Source organism: Podarcis erhardii, assembly GCF_964252035.2.
Source record: "Podarcis erhardii genome assembly, chromosome: 4".
Lineage (NCBI taxonomy): Eukaryota > Metazoa > Chordata > Lepidosauria > Squamata > Lacertidae > Podarcis > Podarcis erhardii.
The window spans coordinates 92,519,338-92,534,564 of record NC_138508.1 but is presented as its reverse complement, the minus strand read 5'-3'; the positions used below and the strand labels follow the sequence as shown (position 1 = coordinate 92,534,564).

General features: G+C 42.9%; 1 long non-coding RNA gene across 1 annotated transcript; it reads left to right on the top strand.

Annotated features, from left to right (window-relative positions):
- Window positions 1–327: 327 nt before the first annotated feature.
- On the top strand, window positions 328–1,753 carry LOC309339883. The gene is made up of 2 exons (XR_014155610.1): window positions 328–819; window positions 1,524–1,753. It is a non-coding gene; the product is annotated as an uncharacterized lncRNA (long non-coding RNA).
- Window positions 1,754–15,227: the final 13,474 nt, after the last annotated feature.

The window sequence follows — 15,227 nt, the reverse complement described above, 5'->3', positions numbered from 1 at the left end:
TATTGTAAACAAACAACTTTTATATTAATTAAGTGTGAGAGGACTATTGCAGAGTAAATGACTAAAGCAGCCCCCCATTTACATGGAGGTGACGTTCCGAGGCACTGCATGCATTGGTGAAATCACATATAATTGAAACCCATTGAAAAAGCCTGCAAACAGCCTTTCCACCCCCCTTCTCCGCTCTGCTCTACCCCTGCTCCTCCCTTTTAGTGATGTCTTTAGGATGTTTCCAGGTCACTTCTGAGTTCGGTGTGATGAGTGTATACATGATTGCAAACATATTGGACGCACGTAATAACTGAACACAAGAAATAAGGCAGTGAGAAAGAAGGTGGATTGGGTCTAGGTAGCAATTGTTAGTGTCAGACAGTCAAATAAATGTAAGGTAGCCTCCCTAATGTTTACCTAGGATGAGGATAAAATGGAGATAGTAGCCAGTTTTCTGCAACACACAGTGAGGATTCATGGATGTTATACAACGGTATTTTAATTGTTAGATGCAGATTTTGATGAGTGATTGTATTGCACCGAACCTTTCTGAATTTTGTCTATATGCCAATAAAGAATTGAGATTGAGGTGGTACAAGTAAACAAGAATAGCCTTATTATTATTTGTGAGTCAACAGTAAATGCAGTAAATGTCTTGTTTCTATTCTAATGGCACATGAATGCTTAGAAAATATTTTTCTTGTGTTTGTTGTACATTCATGCATCCAAGATGGAATGGATCCACGGAGGGCTTAGTTCCGGAAGCTTCATTTTGACTTCATGTGAGGTGCTTACAAAACTTGAAATCAAATGAGGAGCAGGCTCAAGGTGACTTATTTTCTTGCAGCACGAAAATGCATCTGTGACAGCTGTTTGGCAAGTTGGCTTTGTTGGCTCCACCTCTGCCTATCTGTTTCAAGCTGCAGCTAAGTTGTTGGATAGCAGCACAGCAGCACAGCAGCATCCTACCTTGTCCTAACTTCCACACCCAGCTCAACCCAGGTCTGCTTGGCACATGTTGGTGATCTCCTTTCTGGATGCCAGCAGCTACAACTGACTATGTTTTCACGCCCTAGGACCCTTGTACCTACAGGACCGCCTATCCCGGTATGCCCCAGGGAGGACCTTAAGGTCCATAAATAGCAACATCCTAGAGGTCCCAGGCCCTAAGGAAGCCAGATTAGCCTCAACCAGAGCCAGGGCCTTTTCAACTCTGGCTCTGGCCTGGTGGAACGCTCTGTCTCATGAGACTAGGGCCCTGCAGAATCAGATTTCTTTCCGCAGGGCCTGTAAGACAGAGTTGTTCCACCTGGTCTTTGGCTTGGAGTCAATTTGATTCCCTCCCCCTCTTTCTTTTTCTTTTCTCCTCCTGTCATGAGGCTGCATTTTAATTGTTTTAATGTTGTCTTTTAATCTTGTTTTTAAGTTGTATTCATTCAACTCATTTTTATTATTGGTTGTTGGCCGCCCTGAGCCCAGCCTTGGCTGGGGAGGGCGGGGTATAAATAAAATTTATTATTTTCATTGGGCAGGTGGAAAGAGGTGGGACCAGCTATCCTGCGACACACTGAGGTCCCTTGTGCTAAGTTGGTTCCAGAGAAGGGAGTTCCAAAAACCAGGGAGGGTGGAAGAATTTCTCAGAAGGGGAACTTGGTGCCAAGTCCTCCCAGGCTTTGAGGAGCAGCAGAGCTGTTTCTCATCCTGTTTTGCCTCTTGATACTTACACGAAACATCATTCTCTTGATTAACATTGTGATCTGCAGCTGGCTATCAGACTTTTGTTCTTATGGGCTAAGATTTAATTTCTCAATAATTCACATGGGATATGAAAGCCCTTTTTAATTAACTTTGTTCCATAAACAAATGAGTAACCCACCCACCCCCTTCATGATCAGCTCTGCTTCCTTTCTAAAACTGCCGTGGTAGCTTTAATATGTCAATAGTAATAGCGCTGACACAAATCCATTACCTCTATCTATTGTGCCTCAATTCGAAATGAGATTTTGTTACATCATTTAATGTTAATACCCACAGTAAGTGTGGATGAATGTTAAAGGTCTCCTGTCCCCTAAAATGGCAAATGCAAAAAAGCTTTGCAAATAGTTTTAGGCATGTCTCCTAATCTGCAGTCCAGACACTCATATAGAATTCACTGTATTATTAACTTTCAGTACTAAGGTAAACATGTCTATTTAGAAGTAAGTCTCTGTATTTAATGACCTGCATAACAAGAGCAACGAAGTCAACAGTAGCCTGTGAAGTCATGTATGGTGCAGATTTACAGTAACAAGATGGCTGCCATTGTGTACAGCTGCTGGGCTTTCTTCAGTTTTGTGACCTGTGGAGGCTTGTTCTAGAGGCTGGATGAGGGATGAAAAAAAAGAAATGGTTTCTTCATGCAAAATTGTATCCAGCTGATCTATCGTACCCGATAGTTCTCTCTCTTTATCTTTCTCTTTGGAGTCTCTGTCCTTCACTACCTCCTAAAAAAGTTTTCACAGTAGTTTTGGCTGAAGTCTTCGGAGACAATGTCCTGATGCAGAAGAATGTCAGAAGAAATCTATGTTGACAGCACTTAATTAGTCAAGATGATAGCCTATGGAGATGACATTAAAATGTCAAATTATGTCTGTAGAGATAGTGTGACGATGTCAAGACGATGGCCAAAGACTATAGGATACATTCAGGGAATCTACTAGAATGCCAGAGGTAGAATTATGTAAATTAATTATTTCAATAGCACCTATATATATATATCCCTAGCTTGGAGCATTTAAAAAATAATAAGTGTGTGTTTTTTCTCAAAACAGTGTCATGACATTTTGACACGGACCATATTTCTTCTCAAGCACCTACCGTTGCCAACTGAGCTGTCCAGAATTTAGGGATCATCCAGAGTTTTAGTTTCTAGAAAGAAAAAGGGGGAGCCCATTCTGCACACTATATTTTTCTTCCATCCACATTTATGTAATTTTAAAAGTTTCATTGGTTTCGGTGCACGAGTGCTGTGTACCAAGAGTTTATTTTATTTACTTTAAACCATTTCTAATCTGCTTAATAGCTAAAATATCTCCAAATCTGTAAGAACACACATACACAATGTAAAACAGTATGAAAAACGGGTATTGAAAACAAAACAAAAATTCCCAATTTTAATTTTATGGGTCTGGGAAAGCTGGGACAAAATGGTATGTCTTTACAAGACATCTGAAGCAACTGATGGGCGGTGCATCATAAATAGCAAAGGGGAAAGCATTCCAAAGTCCAGGGAAAAGGGTGAAAAGTACTTGCTTTCGGCTGGCATGCATATTTATGGTATGACAAGGTAAAGATCTATAAAGGCTTTAAAAATCACATTGTCAGGAAAGCTTTATATAATGTTTGGAATCGATATAAGGATTTGTTGGAAAATAAAACACCCAGATGGCTGTCACCAATGGAAGCTAGAGCGGTAAAAAAACTTAACATGGACTCTAATTGGCCAAAATATAGTGAAATTATAGAATATGATGGTGAAAAAGTTAAATTACAGAGCTTTGAGAAATTAAAATCCAAAGTTCGAGACTGGTTACATTACTATCAGATAAATGAGACTTTTAAGCAGGACAAGAAACTAGGATTTCAGAAAGAGAGGTCAAAATTGGAAACAGAACTGTTAGAGACCAATACTAAGAATTTGTCTAAAATGTATAACTTGTTGCTGAAATGGAATACACAGGATGAAACAGTTAAATCAGCTATGATTAAATGGGCACAAGACTTAGGTCATGATATTATGTTTGCTGACTGGGAACAGTTATGGACCACAGGACTTAAATTTACGGCATGTAGTGCCTTGAAAGAAAACATAATGAAAATGATCTATAGATGGTACATGACTCCAGTCAAGCTTGCAAAGATATATCATTTGCCCAGTAGCAAATGCTGGAAATGTAATGAATGTGAAGGAACTTTCTATCATCTTTGGTGGACCTGCCCAAGGGTTAAAGCCTACTGGGAAATGATCTATAATGAAATTAAGAAAGTCCTTAAGTGGACATTTGTAAAAAAACCGGAGGCTTTTCTCTTGGGCATGGTCGGCCAATTGGTACCAAAAAAAGATAAGATCTTTTTTATGTATGCAACTACAGCAGCAAGAATACTTCTAGCAAAGTATTGGAAGATGCAAGAACTACCTACTCTGGAAGAATGGCAGACGAAGGTGACTGAATTCATGGGATTGGCAGAGATGACCGGCAGAATCCGTGATCAGAGGAAGGAGACAGTGGAAGAGGACTGGAAAAAATTTAAATTATATCTTAAGAATTGTTGCAAAATTTTGGACTGATAAAATGTCAAGGGTTAAGAAATAGAGAATTATAGTTGGAAATATTTAAGTTAAGAAAATCATGAAGGAAATCAAATTTTGAAAAGGAATGAAGGATTGCTAAAAATTTTGGACACAGGGGTGCAGTGAAGGGGAGGCATGGGGAAGTCATGTATTGTTTGTTTGTTTGTTTAATTTTGTGTTTTTTGTTTTATGAAAATTAATAAAAATTATTATAAAAAAAAAAGAAAAGTACTTGCTTTCAGGTCACTATCCTTTGATAAGAATAAGGTTTGGTGCCAAAAGTAAATTTCTGCCAGGTGATCAAAATGATCTCACAAGTGTATACAGGGGCAAGCAACCCATTCCTGAGTTATCCAGGGCTGTATACATTAGTAACAAAACATTGAACCTGACTCAGTGGCTAAATTCACAAGAAAGGGCCGCGCACAGACCCGGCCAATTTTAGACCAATTAGCCTGCTAAATGTTATCGGGATGTTATCTATTCAAGATTTCTACTTAACAAATTAATGACCTGGATGGAAAGCAACAACATCATCGCAGAGGAACAGGCGGGTTTCCGCCCTGGAAGATCAACAACAGACCAAATCTTAATCCTAAATCACTTGGCCACCAAGTATGCTGACAATGGCCTAAAAGCCCTCTACGTCGCCTTTATAGACTTTAAGCAGGCCTTTGATCTAATTCCCAGGAACCAGCTATGGGCAAAATTGGCAGCGACATCTATCGACCACCGCCTTCTCCTGCTGATTATTAATTTGCATACAAATACCTTCCTGAGGATTAGGCTAGATAGCAAGGGGCTAGTCTCCAATCCGGTTGCCACCACTAGGGGGGTAAGACAGGGCTGTTTGCTTGCCCCTGCTCTGTTTAACTTCTATATTAATTCGCTAGTGGTGCATATGGCAAATACTGATTTCCATCCACCAAAACTGGCAGGACGAGCCTTGAATGTCCTGCTGTATGTGGACGATGCCGCCCTATTAGCTACCTCCCCCATCGGATTAAGGAGGATGCTTCGAGCTCTTCATGAATATGAGACCCAACATGAGCTCCAACTAAATTATGCCAAGACCAAAATAATGGTCTTTTCCGCTCGACCGAAACCTAATTTATGGTCAATTAATGGTATTCCTTTAGAGCAGGTCAGTTGCTTCAAATACCTGGGTCAGGTTGTTAGATCAAATAGGTCCTTCTTGGCGCACAGAGAACACATAGCCTCGAACGCATCGTAAGCAGCCTTGGTGATTAGAACCCTGTACTCCAAGAAACAGGCACAAACTGTCAAAGTTGCCTTGTGACTCTTTAAAATGAAAGTCCTCCCTCTTCTACTGGTGGGCATTGCCTTGGGCTCACGTAGGGACTTTGAAAAATTGGAATCTATCCAAACCCAATTCCTCAGGGCCATACTCAGGATCCCCCCCCCCTCCGTGGCAGGTGTGATCATGAGATTGGAAACCGGGTGCCAAGCCTTTAGGTATGTGGCCCTGAAAGCGAAGTTATGGCTTTGGCTTAAGCTTTGTTTCAGACCGGTGGGTTTGGCCCCCTTGATTCTGAGGGATAACTTTAAATCTCCATGGGAAGGGGAGATAGTGGAGGAAGTGCAGAAGTGCGGGTTGTCTTCCCTTTATATAGAGTCCATGACGTATAGCCACGCAAAGGCGGTGATCGCCCAAAGATTAAGGGATATTACCAGACAGGAGGACATAGCCCGTGTGAAACCTGGGTTGTTTCTGGGGGAGCAGATGTACCGAGCTGCTCCAGCTCGCTACCTGGCGGATATCCTCTATGTGGAATACCGCAGACTATTTACCGCAGCTAGGCTGAATGTTCTTGACTCGGCGGTTCTGAAGGGAAGATATGGAGGAGTCCCATATGACCAGAGATTATGCCATTGTGCGTTGGGTGAGGTAGAATCCACAGAGCACATTTTACTGAGCTGTCCCTTCTACAACAATTTAAGACAATATCTTATAACCCCATATTTACCCCAGCTCAGTCCCCAACAAAGAGGAAAGCAGACAGCATATCTGCTAAATAAGTCTTCTGGGAAAACAACTTTGTCAGTGGCTAAATTCCTTTTCCTGGCACTCAAGTGTCGGAAACGTATAACTGAATGCCTTGATGTGGGTTATCTGTGAGAGGTTTAGTACTGTGGCCCTACCTTATTATGTACCCCTATGATGTTTTAGTTTATAACTCTGTATTGTGTTTTATTTCTGACTATCGGTCGAATAAAGGAAATTGAGTATTGAGTATTGAGACTCAGTGGCTAATCAGCAGCCAGCAGAGTTCCCTCTGTACATGTGCAACATGTGCACATCCAGATATTCCACTCAGCCTGGCCGCAGCATTCTGTGGAACAGTTTGTTTCATTAGACATATTGTGCCAAGCACATATTGGGTAGAGAGAGCCATTTCAGGCATTTACCTGAATCTCAAACTGTGCAAACCTTGTATCCATCCACCTGCATGCACATTGGCCCTGACTTTCCTGCGTTAAATGGGTAGGTTTGTAAGGGACTCGTACTTGTTTCACTTGAATGGGAGTAGAACCCTCATTGTGATTTGGGACACTGCATTATCAGGAGCAGTGGAAAGTTTGAAATGGGCATCATGCTCAACAACAGCCACTGTTGGTATTACTTGGTGTTGCAGTGATGCTAATAGAGGACCATGGCTGGCTTCCTGTCTCATGTAAAGTTTGAGGAAGATGGAAAGGATTTGCTGAAACAATTAATCGAAGTGGAATACAAAAAAAGGGAGGTGTGAGGAGGTCGCTGAAACAAGTAAAAGAAAGTTAATAACATTGAAGGCATAGGTTGTGTTTCTTTTTTCTTTTTTAAATTACTTTTGTTTTATTTTTGTTATGTATATGTGGTATTTTTGTTTTTATATTGTATTGTATGGTTTTGTTATGTTTGATTCTTTTTCTTTTTTTTCTTTCTGTAACTTTCAAAACTTTAATAAATATTTTTTTTAAAAAAATAAATGTCTGGAGTCACATAGGGGGAAGCCATAGGTGCACTGAAAACAGACATGCCTCATTGTGCAATGTCACAGTTGCCAGCCCAGCCTTGCTGATTGCCTGAGATGGGCTCATTGCAACAATATACATTTGGCAGGGTGTTGCGACCTGATCCCAGCTCCTTGGTGGCAGTATTTTAAGGAAGGGATTCAAGCACATACTGGGAATTTAGTGTTATGCAATCGAAGTGGATGAAAGTGCTCTTTCATTTTAGAGTAACAAAAACACCAGAGAGGGAGAGAGACCTTTTCCAAACATCCCCAAAGCAAATCAGGATGAATGGCCATTGTTCTGTAATCACTCCACAAATTTCTATAACCTAACCTCCATACAGGGGGACGCGGGTGGTGCTGTGGGTTAAACCACAGAACCTAGGACTTGCCGATCAGAAGGTCGGTGGTTCGAATCCCTGCAACAGGGTGAGCTCCTGTTGCTCTGTCCCAGCTCCTGACAACCTAGCAGTTCGAAAGCACGTCAAAGTGCAAGTAGATAAATAGGTACCGCTCTGGCGGGAAGGTAAACGGTGTTTCTGTGCGCTGCTCTGGTTCGCCAGAAGCGGCTTAGTCATGCTGGCCACATGACCCGGAAGCTGTATGCCGGTCCCCTCGGCCAGTCAAGCAAGATGAGTGCCGCAACCCCATTAGGTCACGACTGGACTTAATGGTCAGGGGTCCCTTTACCTTTAACCTCCATACAAGCTTTGTGCAAGCAAATCAAGATCAGTGTACAGTACCAGAAAACAGGTTTTCTGGAGGAGCCCATAATGTTTCTTGAAGGAATGAAATAATTTAGTGCCCCACGCCACCCCTCAATTCTATCTGCCCCACCCTGCCTTGCCATTTCCCTCACTCCGCCTCCACTTAGTCCCCCTCTTTTGTTTGCTTATTCACCTCTTTGCTTTTTCCAGTTTCAATGGCCACAATCCCTCCCCCACCTCTACCTTCCTCTGCGCTACCCCCTCCAGACTTTGCTTGTACACCATCGCTTCACTCCCATCATTGCTCCTGCTTCTTCCACTTAGTTGCTTCTGCTCTCACTTCCTTCCTATCCTTTATTGTCTGTTCATTTGTCTCAGCTCTACCCCTCTTGTTCTCCTTCCACCATCTTCTGCACTCATCTCCAGTCATTTCAATTCAGTGGCATGAAGAGACTTCGTTAAATGCCTCATTGGGTTGCAGATGCATTCAACATTCTCTACTCATTTCCCTTTTCTTGATGCAGCTACAAGCAGATAATACAGCACTCCTCTTTAAGGTTATTTTTATTCGTTATGTCTAGAAACCTTGAAACCATGTGTTTCCAAACACCTCCCTTCATTGCTGCTTGGTGGTCCAGTTTGGCTACAATGCGTGTTCTCCTTCCTGGAGAGCACGTGTTGCGGTGGGGTCTGGCACGCTACCCCCTTGTTGCTGGGCGGGATCGTTTGGATAGCCATTAGCAAGGATTGGGTAGTTTCCTGTTACTAGGGAATTTTGATGTTGCCAATTAAGGGGAAGGGCTAAAAGGTTTTAAATGTAAGATACACAGCACTGACAATTCTCTTTGCTGTGTACATCGGAACACCCGCCCACCCTTCCTAGGTATTGGTCTTTGCGTTGACCTTGCTATGCCTGTCATGGACTCATCTGCTTTGGGGGCAGGAGCCTGGTAGGAATTTTGTCCAGTTGGCTGATTGGCTGGTGCCATCTGTTTTTTTGCCTACTGCGTAGCAAATTGTCACAACTTGTAAGGTTGCGGTTAGGCATTGGTTAAAAAATTGGTTGGTGGAGGGGTATGGATTGGCGGTGTCTGTCCCAATGCTGCTGCTGCAAGGGAATTCCATTAAAGGAATCTAGGGGCTTGCCATCCTTTCATCCAAATCCCTGGTTGGGGCTTGGGCAGCGCAAGCTCCTGGGAGCATGCGCGGGGAGGTGAGGGTCTGGTGCCCGGCTCCATGCTCTCCCCAATACAGTGGTGCCCCGCAAGACGAATGCCTTGCAAGACGGAAAACCCGCTAGACAAAAGGGTTTTCCGTTTTGGAGGTGCTTCGCAAAACGAATTTCCTATGGGCTTGCTTCGCAAGTCGAAAATGTCTTGTGAGTTCCTGCGGGGGTTTTTTTCTTTCCCCCCCTTTTTCTAAGCCGCTAAGCCGCTTATCAGCTGATCCGCTAAGCCGCTTATCAGCTGATCCGCTAAGCCGCTTATCAGCTGATCCGCTAAGCCGCTAAGCCGCTTATCAGCTGATCCGCTAAGCCGCTAAGCCGCTTATCAGCTGATCCGCTAAGCCGCTAATAGCGCTAGTCCGCTAAGCTGTCAAAGGGCTTGCTTCGCAAGACGAAAAAACCGCAAGACGAAGAGACTCGCGGAACGGATTCTTTTCGTCTTGTGAGGCACCACTGTATTGCTTTCCCTGACTGGTTTTCGCTGGAATCCGGAAGTCAGTCCTGTCCCGATGGCAGTGACAGATAGTCGGAACCAAGCCTAAGCAACCACTCACTTTTATATATTTTAATAAAGTTGTGGCCAAAATTATGCCAAAAACCTTAAACAAAAATTATGTGTGAATTGTGATTTATTTGGGGGTGGCTTGTGGGACCTCGACACACAAAGCTCTCAGCATACATGAAAATAGTTCTGCATTAGAAGGAATTATATTTGTGTTGGAATAAAGCAGTGTGGCATGGCCTTTAGAGCAGATATTTTCCTTCATAACAGTACACTGCCTGGCATAAATCTTCATCTCAAGACAGAACTATCATTTCTTTTGAATTCACCTTTCTGAAAACAAAAGGAACAGTTGGAGTCACAACAATCCCCTCTGCTGGAATACTTCCAAGCCTTTATATGCCAAAAACACTGGTGCCCGTGCTCTGCTCTGCAACTTTGGGCTCCTTTAGAGAATTACTTCATCCATTACAAATTCATGGTGACTATAATAGCAAGTTAGACCATATCAAACAGGGCTCAATTTCAATAGGGCTCAATAGAATAACACTTGTGCCAAATAATGGACCCTTCTGTAGTGTAATTATCTGCATCTGTTCTGACCCTGTCTTCATTTAACCTAAATTACGGTATCTTTATGGCTAAAGAATATGGTAGTTAGCAGGAGCCATCTTTGCACCAACAGGGCAAGTGGATACAAATTGGAGAGAAAGGCCTTGAAGAGTTGTGTAGGAAAAGAATTTTTTTGGGCAGATATAGCTTGTCACATAATGGTGAAAAATCTTTCGAAATTATCTTCTCTATACATTTAGTCAAGATACAGGGACCCTGTCCTCCTTTACATTTGGTCATCCTAGCTGTAGTCAAAAAATAATAATCCTTCAATTTGCTTTCGAAGCACAGGTGTATTAAACCTTTCATATTTTCAACATCCTGAATGCTAGCATTGTATTGGGGCTGGAGGGTTGCCCTGATCCACAAAAGGGGATGTGCAGTCCTCACCACACTGACAGGAGTCTTGCAGTTCCTGAATTGTGATTGCAATCTATTGTGTATATTATACACAACTGCCCATTCAATGCCCAGAGCAGGCTATTGTGCATCATGCCAGACTATCTCTCATTGTTCCCCATTCAAAAGAACAGACTAGGCAATTGGATATGTTAAGAGCCCACACCTAATGGTGCTCTGAATTGCTGCAGTGCAATTGATGAAAATGGTAGAGAACTCTTCTTCTCCCCCCACCCCACCTTTTTTTTTTTTTTACCAGGGGAGCGTGAAATCCATGGAATTTGTTTGTAAAACTATTGCTTGCTGAGACCAATTATCAACATCAAATATGCAGTTGTCACTTTGGAAATGGGAAATTGCAGCTCTTTGGCAATCCTAATTTTAGGCCACTTCAGTATTGGCATATGTGGATTTGGGTCTGTAGGAATCATGTGATCTGTCTCTCTCATACTCATACCCACTTTGCAAACTAATTTGACATGAATTCATTGATGTCACTTCTGCCCCTTCCATATTCTGTGCAGCCCACTGAAGGATTGGTTGAATTATTTTACATTGGAAAAATGAATTAAAATAATCAATGCTATCACAGACTAGCTGTCAAGTAAGATAAAAGTCAAATGCTGACCCTAGAAACGAAAGATGATATAGAGCCCAGTCTTAAGTATGTTAGTTAAGTAATTCCCACAGTGTTCAATTGGTGTTATTCTCAAGTTAGTGAGCGCAGAATTACCCCCTAAAGCTGCAGTCCTATACATACTTCCTGTTGCTGTTGCTGTTGCTGTTGTATAAATTTGTACACCACCCTTCATCTGAATATCACAGGGCATTTTACAACATAAAAGTACAAAATGAGAACACCAAATACATAACAAAAGAACTCCAAACTTCTCCCACAAACACATTTAAAAGATCACTGATTTTTTTAATCTGCTAAATGCCTAGAGAAATATTTTTGCCTGATGCTTAAAGATATATATAGATGGTGCCAGGTGAGTCTCCCTGGGGAGAACATTCCACCAATTGGGAGCCACCACAGAAAAGGTCTGTTCTCATATTGCCACCCTCCTGACCTCTTGTGGAGAGGGCATATGAAGAAGGGCCTCGGATGATGATCACAGGGTCCAGAATGATTAAAAGGGCAAGAGACGGTCCTGGAAGTATTGCAGTCCTGAGCCATTTAAGGCTTTATAGGTCAAAACCAGCACTTTGAATTGGGCCCAGAAACTGATTGGCAGCCTGTACAGTCAGCCAGGATCAGTGTTATATATTCAAAAACTCTTTCCTGAGTGAGTGAGCAACCTGGCTGCCAAATTCTGCAGCAGCTGAAGTCCCTGAACCATCTTCAGAAGCAACTCCACATATAATCTGACCTAAAAGTTGGTAGAGCATAGACAATCGAAGTTAGGTTTTCCCTGTCCAGATGGCAGCGCAGTTTGGCCAAAGCTTAGAGAAGGCACTCCACACCACCAAGGCCACCTGAGCCTCAACTGACAGCAGATGATCCAAGAGTGCCCCCAAGTAATGTACCTGCTCCTTCAGAGGGAGTGTAACCCCATCAAGAGCAGGCAACCTCCCACCCATCTGGCCTAGAGAACAACCCACTAAGAGTGCCTCAGTGTTATCTGGACTGAGCTTCAGTTTGTTGGCTCTCTTCCAGTCCATTACTGAGGCAAGACACTGGTCCAGCACTTCCACTGCCACACTTGTAAAGGAGAAGAGCTGTGTGTCATCAACATATCGCTAACGACATACCCCAAAACTCCAGATGACCCCACTCAGCAGTTACATGTAGATATTAAACAATATAGGGGATAACATTGAACTCTAAGAAGCACCACATTGAAGGCTTGACGGGGCCAAATAGCACTCCAAATACATCACCCTCTGGAAATGACCATCCAGGTAGGACCACAACCAATGCAAAACAGTGCCACTCCAACTCAGACAGTTTCTCCAGAAGGATACCATAGTGAATGGTATTGAAAGCCACTAAGAGATTGAGGGGAATTAAAATGGACATATTTCTGCTGCCTCTCTCTTTACAGAGGTAATCATACAAGGTGAATAAAGCAGTTTCTGTGCATAAACCAGGCCTAAGCCCCAAGTGAAATGGGTCTGGAAAATCAGTTTCCTCCAATATCTTACTTCTGACCAAACATTAATATGATGGTGTCACTCTTAATCATTTAACAGTGCATCTCTCTGTTGGAATTCAGGCTCGGTCAGAAGTATGTGCCTATCTGCAGGCACCGGCTGAATTCCTTTGACCTCCCTCTGGCGACTCCCGGCAGGAAAAACACACGAGGTCCGTTCTGGTGATTTTCCTCAGGCTGTGAGAAAAACACACCAACTGCTTCTCCTCCTCCCTGCTCCCCAGGGAGGGGAATCAGACTCAGACAGAAATTTAACTACATGCTTTTATTCCTGTCTTTAGCAGTCATACAGTAAAAGATGTCTGCTCTCTTCAACAGAGAGAAACTCCGAACTCCACCCATGTACATCCTGTACAGGTCATATGACACACACTGAGCTCATATCCTGTGCTCAATAAGGATGGACTGCCCCTTAGTTTCCATGGCAGCAGTCACACACATCCTGTCTGGCTTGCAGCCACTAGCAGCTGTCTGAGCTGTTAGAGCCTTTGCTTGCTGCAGCATTGCTGCTTTAGAATAACAGTTTCCTCCAATATCTTACTTCTGACCAAACATTAATATGATGGTGTCACTCTTAATCATTTAACAGTGCATCTCTCTTCTCTTCCCCAACCACAATTGTCCTCTGTTCACCTCTCTCAGCAGACTATGTGTTAACAATATTCAGAAGTATATCAATGCGGCAATACACGGCAGATATCCCACTTTCCTGCCATTTCCTATTACAGAAGAAAACACACTTGTGTCTAGTAAAAGCCACCAGTGGATAACTGAAGCTCAAATTGAAAACTCGGTAATGGTGCCATTTTTATTAAAGTATTTTTCTTGCACCTCTGCTCCTTGGCTATGTCGCATAGACCAAAGAGATCTCAGACATTTTTCGTCTTAATAGAGCTGCCATGAATGGAGGCGACAGTAGGAATGATAGTTGTGCCCAGTGCACAGACCATTCCAATAAATGGCCAATCTCATTTCCTCCCAAGCATAGCACTGCCTTGCCTTGCACACTTCAAGTCTGATCCCCATTTTCCGAGTGACTTTTTGGATAGGCATAATTTAAAATGGCAAAGAATTCTCAGGTACCAAGCCTAATGTCATCATGTTGTGTGGCATGGACTTTAGTTTTACGTTCTGCTTATTTATTTGATTTTTTTTTTAATTTAAAAAACACACTTCACCAATAAGATCCAATGGCAATTTACAGTATTTAGTGGGAACAATGGAAAACCCAATAAAAGCATTCAAATAGAAAAATATACATAGCAGGAATGGGAAACATCCGAGAAAGTATTTAAAAAAACTTAAGTGACAAAAGGCTGTGCTAGTGCAGGAATACGCTTGTTCTGAAGTGTAATGTTTTATTGTTGCAGAAACAAGATCAGGAAAATCCGTGGAACTGTTGCTGGACTGTCTCATTTCAGATTTCAGGCTGGTTCAGTAAATTACTGGCTGCATTCAGAGAGATCCCACTGCCTCTTTGCTACTCTGCTCAACAGTAAAATATGGTGCCCTAGGACTTGTTATAGGTAAAGAGACCCCTGACCATTAGGTCCAGTCGTGACCGACTCTGGGGTTGCAGCACTCATCTCGCTTTATTGGCCAAGGGAGCCGGTGTACAGCTTCCGGGTCATGTGGCCAGCATGACTAAGCCACTTCTGGCAAACCAAAGCAGCACACAGAAACGCCGTTTACCTTCCTGCCGGAGTGGTACCTATTTATCTACTTGCACTTTGACGTGCTTTCGAAGTGCTAGGTTGGCAGGAGCAGGGACCTAGCAACAGGAGCTCACCCCGTCGCGGGGATTCAAACCGCCGACCTTCTGATCGGCAAGTCCTAGGCTCTGTGGTTTAACCCACAGCACCACCCGCATCCCAGAACTTGTTATACTGGTACCCAATAACCTGGCTTTCCATTACACTCCCCATGTGAGAGCTCCACCAGTGGAGAATTCTGAAGGTTCTCCTACCAAATGGTTGCAGGCTGGGTACATCTGTACATGCTTTACCTGTCTCTTGATGGCCCTGCAGATCTCACTGATCATGCTTAGGAGCAGCATGAAAGCTGCAAGGGTCAATGCTGTGGGGAATGATGCAATATCAATGACTTGCTGCCTGCTAGAGGAGCCCACTAGGTACTATTGTAACCTGCTTTTCATGACTGTAAATAATACAGATATTACAATGGCATTGGTGTTTCAGTGCTCTCTCATCCACAGGAAATTAAACTCTACAGCTCTACCTCTTGGGACAGTGGGAAGCATGCTGTGATATTTATAATGATTTAATCAC